Source organism: Diospyros lotus, chromosome 14 (genome assembly GCF_014633365.1).
Source record: "Diospyros lotus cultivar Yz01 chromosome 14, ASM1463336v1, whole genome shotgun sequence".
Lineage (NCBI taxonomy): Eukaryota > Viridiplantae > Streptophyta > Magnoliopsida > Ericales > Ebenaceae > Diospyros > Diospyros lotus.
In genome coordinates, this window is record NC_068351.1 from 6188493 (window position 1) to 6195617 (window position 7125).

A 7125-nucleotide genomic window follows, 5' to 3' on the forward strand; every position below is an offset into this window, starting at 1 on the left:
TTTTATTTTTTTTTTAATAACGTGACAGATTCACGTTAGATTCTAACTTCACCTGCTAATGGACGGCGAGGGTATATATGTATGAAATGAAACTCCTCGTGCATGATGATAAGTAATAAAAAGTAATTAGCTTTCTACTCATAAATATTTCAACAATAATTTCTTAATCATGCATGTTGAGAGAGTCAGAAGAGAGTACTTTATGGATCTTTCATTGTTTCGACCATCTAATTAATGCAAAAATAAGAGTCAAAGCCATGGGATTCTGCTTGATCATCATGACCCTATGTTCAGTTGTATCTGTCTTCTTCTCTTCTGGATTTGAGTTTCCTTTTTAATTTTGATTGATACTTAATTTATTTATCTGTCTCCGTCCTTGAATGTGCTTGATTTTGCAAACGACGTTAATTATTAATTTTAAAGTAATTATTAAAATTACCCTTTTGTTAAAGAGTCAAAAGAAGTTGCAATGGTGAATTTATAATCGAATTTAATTAGAAGATTGGAAGTCGTTGCGTGATATTCCTGCAGGGTAGGGCCAGACAGGAGCATCTTCTATATTCTATATTAATTAATATCGTTTTTATCGACGTACCTTTCCATGAGTCATAATAAAATGCTAAAATCGTGGTAACAACCTGCTCTCTCTCATCCTTTAAATATCAGCCAATCTCATACGTTTGTCTCTGTATTTTTTTTTTTGGTTCTTTAAATTTTTTATTATTTTAATTATATCCTTATATTTATATTTTTTAATTAATGTAATCTCTTAACTTATAAAAAAATAAAATAAAATGAGATGAATCAATTTAATCTTTTTTTTTACACATCAAAATACAGAGATTAAATTGACTCACAAATATTAGTATAGAGATGTAATTAAAATAATAAAAAATTTAAATTATCACACGAAAATAATATCAAAATATAAAAAATAAATTCATTCAAAAATACATGTAAGAAATATAATTAAAATAACAAAAAAAATTAAATAATTACATTAAAAAAAATAAAAATATAAATTTGACTTTAAACATGCAAGTCGGATGCTTACATCGCATATACGTCATATATAAATATACGGAAGTGGAAGGTAGAACAATTAACTTATCTGATCTGAAATCAAAGGAATATTATTTATAGGAAAAAAATCCACACAGACTCCAACTGAGACTAAAACGCCGACAAAACCATTCCGAAATAAAATGAACATTATTTATACGAAAAAAGCAAACACAGAGACTCCAACTGACTAAAACGCCGATAAAACCATTCCAACTCGCCGGAAAAGGCTAGTCGTGGACGGCGCCGAAATACATAGGTACGTAGAGCAAGCGATACATACAGCAGGGATTAGGAAACCAGACACAGCGGCAACGTTAACGTATTGATCGATCACAGAATACTAATAGCGGCCCGCGTGGTGGCAATGAAGCCAAGTGAACTCGTGAACCTCATGAGCCGTCTCGCTTCAGTTGTCACCTTGGCTGGAAAGAATCAATTAGCTAGGCCGAGGCCGCGCCCTGTAAGCGAGACCCAGAAAACGAACGATGCTAACAAACATACGCCGTTTGATGGATCCTCTCACCGGTATCACATACCGCCGGTAACTGTGATTCATCATTTTAATTGCCCCCCACTCTCCTTCAATAACAACGACAACGAGAGAGAGAGAGAGATTTGGTTTTCGATTTTGGGGAGAAGGTTTGGTGTTTATATACATTATAAGCAGTTCACAGCGACATACATGTATGTATGTATGCATGCGTGCGTGCGTGTGTGTGTGTGGGGAAGCTGCTTAGGCAACTTCATGGCAGCTTCTGTGAAGAGCTATCAGCCTATCACCGGGGAACAGCGTCGGCTAGCTGCCGTGCACTGAAAATGGTATGCCAAACAATTTTAACGTAAAATTAAATATAATTACCAAAACAATTTTTAATTTGTACATTTAAGACCATTTTAAAACGATTTTTGTTTTCAATATATATGATTACTAAATAATAGGTTGTATTATACTGTAAAAAGGTTTCATATAAAATTTCTGTTCATAAATAGTTTTTCTCATATATATATGATTAATTACTAATATATATGAGCACTTCTATTTAATTTCTTGGGACGATGATTTTTAATACCAGTGATGAGAATTTACAATGATTATTTATTAGACATCAATGAATTGAGTAGATTCGCTGAAGCACGTAACTTACAAATCAGAATCAAGACTTAAAATTAAAAAATAAGAACATATGTCCAAGTAAACGACGATAATTCTGAAGACAAATTAAAAAGGTCAACGACCGTAACGTCAAACACATTATTTTATGACTACCAGAAAGATGTCAACGAGGACAAAAAAAGAAAAAAAGAAAAAAGAAAAAAGGATGCCGCGTGAGGTGAAACGTAAACGTGGGCCAAACGCAAACGCAAAGCTAGAATTGTCACTATTCCATTTGAGGGGTTTTTATCCGTCTGTCTATCTATTGCATAGAATATGGGAATTCTTATTTACTAAGAAATGGCAATCTTTTATGAGGTCTAATCAATATAATGTATTTTTACATAAATTATCTTTATTAAATTCTAATTTTTAAATCCTAAACAGTAAACACTTTCGATGATTGATAAAAAGTTTTAATTAATAGAATTTTTGTACTTATCCCGGGTTAATGGATTTGGATTTAGTAACTAATCCAGCAGTCGAGGTAAGGTTGATTTATTCAACCATCTTGCCTCGGGATGAAGAAAAGTTCTTTAGGCAAGCTCCTAAGGACATCGACTAAGCCAAACGCATGTTAATTAAGGTAAGAGCTTTGCACCCTTTGATTCTTGAGACTCATTTTTGGGGAGTTTACTTTTAACGCGACTACTTGCGTTTTGCAGGGGTTTCAAGCCATTGTAGTCGACTGTTGTCTTGTGCAAGAGGACGGTAGTTGTCATAATATAAATGAAAGCATAGAGTATCCACGGATACCTTTGGGATTTATACCATGAGGGCTTTCTCGATTTTTTGTTTTTGTAATTTGGGTTGCCCTACATTCGCAACATAATACTTGAGAAGATTTTCTTAAGGTAGTTCGATGTGTGATGCCTATCTCTACAACCAAAATGCCGTGAAGAAACCATAATTTTGTTTCCGCAATTCAACCTTGTCTATATCCAAGAGTAGAATGCCAAACATTTTGTCCTGTCGATTTAGTGTATAGTGTCCACTTCTGCAACCAGATTTTGTTAAGGCGATTTAACTCTATGCCTATTTCCATAACCAAAAGACTAGAGTTTGGTTCAAGCAATTCGACGTGTGGTGTCTACTTTCGCAATCTGGGAGATTTTGGGTGATACGGTTCGGACAAATCCTATATCTACCAGAGACTGCTTTTGGTAACACGATTTTCATCTCTAAATTCACTCCACAATTTTGTCATCGTGGTTCAAAAGAACCCTACATTTGTGGCCGGAGGCATTTTTTGGGTAATGCAGTTTGGATGAATCCTACATCTATTAAAGGCAATCTTGGCAACATAGTTCTGCAAAAACCATCCTAGTTCGTGCTTTTGGTGGCGTAATTCGAGGTTACTTGCATCTGCGGAGAGGCTTATCCCGATGTGGAGTGAAATTTTGATATGCAGTTCGACCCCCTCATCATACATTAGCGATAAGGTTTTGATGTTGCGATTCAATGAAAACCAAGCCTATATGTTCGTGTAGAGAACCAGAAAAGTGAATGAAATCCCCAAATTCCATATTGTTATCGCGGTTATGAGGTCAGTAATGTGCCAAAGTTTCAAGATTTTGTTATTGTAGTTTGGATTGCTCTATGTTCGCAAATTTGGCGTTTTGTTTATCATGATTTAGCAAAAAGCTAGCCTAGATTCACATAAGATTTTGGTAACGTGGTTTGGTGCATGCCAACCTATGTCTGCAAGAAAGAATTTTGATTGGTGGTTTGACATTATGGCTACATCTACGAAACAGGATTGTTGAGATGGCTCGACCCACGTAGGGGCGGATGCAGAAGAGGGCCTGGGGCTGGGCTGTGCTTGGGCTTTTATATATTTATATATATATATATTACTGTTTAGTATATATATATTACTGTTTAGTTGGGGTTTCATCCCGTGCCAGCCCCCCTACATCCGCCCCTAGACCCATATGAGATTTTGATTGGTGGTTTGGCTTTGTATTTATGTCCATGATACGAGATTGTTTTCATGGCTTGGTTCGTGGGTTATAAGAACTCGATACAGCAATGTTGATGCTGAGCATGATGAAGATGATGATGATACCGATAATCATGGTAAGAGCTATAATTTTGTTGACACGGTCTAGCCATGTGCCTACATCTACAACTGGAAATTTTTGTTTAGGCGATTAAGTATTGCACCTACATCCTCAATTGGAGATTTTTGTTTCGACACTACATTGCACCTACATTCACAATTGGAGGTTTTTGTTTGGGTGATTCAATATTGCACTTACGTTCGCAACTAGATTAGAACACTAAGTTGTTGTCCAAGAAAATCATCATGTACAGGTGCCGAGAATGGACATGCAGGACTACTTTGTAAGGATCGCACGGGCAACACGAAACGTCATCTCTATGAAGCTTCTTGGAGAAGCACATTTATTAGAGGGAGTTCGATGGCTCCACAACATCATATATGTAACGGCCAGCCTCTCGGAGCCCCCGCTAGTATAAAAGATCCGTGAGAGGGTCATCATTTTAGTGATATAGAACAAAAACACCATTAAAACTCACACATAACCTTTATCTAAACCATATCTTTTTAATCATATAATATCTTATAATCATCCTTACATAACCATTCACCCTCTGGGCCCACCGAGGCTTACATAACCTGCACCTACCTTAAAAGCATAAAAGCATTATTCTGACCAAACAGTCGACACCCAGGATTTAATCTCGGGAGAGCTTTACACTTGTTATCCTGGCTCGATGAATTGAACCCAACCCCGTCGAACGTACCTGTTCCCTTGGACAACTCTCTTACCTGGAATGATGGAAAACAAAGATGAGTCGCGAGACTCAGTAAGCTCATGAAAGAAAGGCAACTGGTTACGGATAGGACTCTTCCCAACATCCCACGCAATTCATGCCAATGCAATCGTACCATGTCATGATCCATACGTGCCTTACTTCTAAATGCATAACATACAATCAACTGTCCATAAAAGGTCCTTAGGGCCCACATAAGCCACACATTGGCACCCAAGTCCTCATACAAACCTGTTGACAGTCTTTTTATAGGCTACCATATCATCACTATTCCAAACATGCTATCTCCTGTCATCATATTATCTTATCCTACCGTTGTCGTGGGACTCTAACCCCCGGTCTTGTTGATGTCGTGGGACTCTAACCCCCGGTCTTGCTATTGTCGTGGGTCTTATCCCAAGGTCCTTCCCTCGGGCTTCCCCCGAGCTAATCTCTAAACCAAGCCGAAGCTCTCTCGGGCCAGTACTCCCGACACCCGGACTGGCACGATACTCCCGCCAAGAATAACAGTAACAATAGAACCATGCAATGTAACACATAAGAAATGCAATGGCTTCTGCAGCATAAACGTGATGGCAAGGCCCCCATAAACCAAGCATCAGGCCATGCTATACCTACATAGGAATACACACATGCCGCATGTTCTAAATGCATATGTTCACCTAGGGTACCAAAATTGGCTCTTAGACCAACCGGGTCATGCAAATACTCACACATCCCATCAAACACAATGCATGTCCCACCAATGAGTGCAACTCAGTCCCTATACAGCACACACATCATGATATGCACAAACCAAGGTGGAAATCTGGCAGTACTAGCTCTTCTAGTCCGTCTAGAGCTTATCGTAACAGCCGATGACTGGTGCCCATACATCCAGCCATCAATTGCCACGACCTACAGTCGACAGTCAATTGTTTTGTACCTTATACCCTTAAGACACACATTAAACTTAGTCACTTAAACCCATCATTTCGCACACTTTACTCATGACAACATAAACACCATTATGTCATTCACGTTCTCATCTATTATCATACGAAAGAAACCATCTCCACATTCATGATAACTTATTAACAGAACCCCATAATCTTGACCATAGTCACTTTCTAAGAACTTAGCCCCACAAGTTCGACATCATTCTTAAGGGAAACGGAGCGATACGAAGCTCCGTGACGGTCAAAATGAAAGACACCAAGACATCATTGCTTAGCTCATTCCATTAACAATAAACTCATTCATAAAATATAAGTTATAGGGTGGTTACCACGCAGATTATTATTATTATTGCGTGAAACCGATTCACGGTGAGGGAGGGAATAAAATACGAAAAATCACAGAGACTTTTATGAGAAATAAAGAACACGAGAAGGGGGTTAGGATCTTACCTGAAAATGGTTGATTCTTGACTTTTACGCACTCCTGTTGCGAAGTAATACAATTAAAGTAGATAATAAGTTCTCGGGTCCTAATTAATTAATTTCGACCGTATAAGATTAATATCTCTATGTGTATAATCTTCTAATAATTTATTTAACTTATCTGGACACTTAAAACGTGGATTAAACCAAATTTTCTCCGCTTTTTCTTCAATTTTTCACCCATGCGAGCTGCTGGCCGATCCCTTCCTTCACTGCTCGCGGCCTTCCTTTCTCCGAGCTCTTTCTTACAGATTTTCATCCCAATTTATACTCTTTAGAGTGCCTTAGGCACTAAGCTTTTCCCCAACCCCAATGACTTGTTGAACCAATTTCACACTAAGCTTTTCCCCAACCCCAATGACTTGTTGAACCAATTTCAACCACATTTAAGCTCCAAGACACACGATTTTATCCCATTTTACTTAATTAGAAAGAGATTGGATTCCAAATTACAGAGGCTGAACGTGGCTCCACATTACCCATATGATAATATTATATATATACATATATATGTGTATAGTTTACTTATTGATTTTGAGAGTAAATTATGCACAGTAACTTGTCCCAATTTGCAATCTCTTTTTTTATTTAATTATTTAGTTATTTTATTTTTTATATATTCATATTAATTTTTATAATATTTATTTACCTTAAACACTTAATAATCTAAATCTTAGAAATTCTACA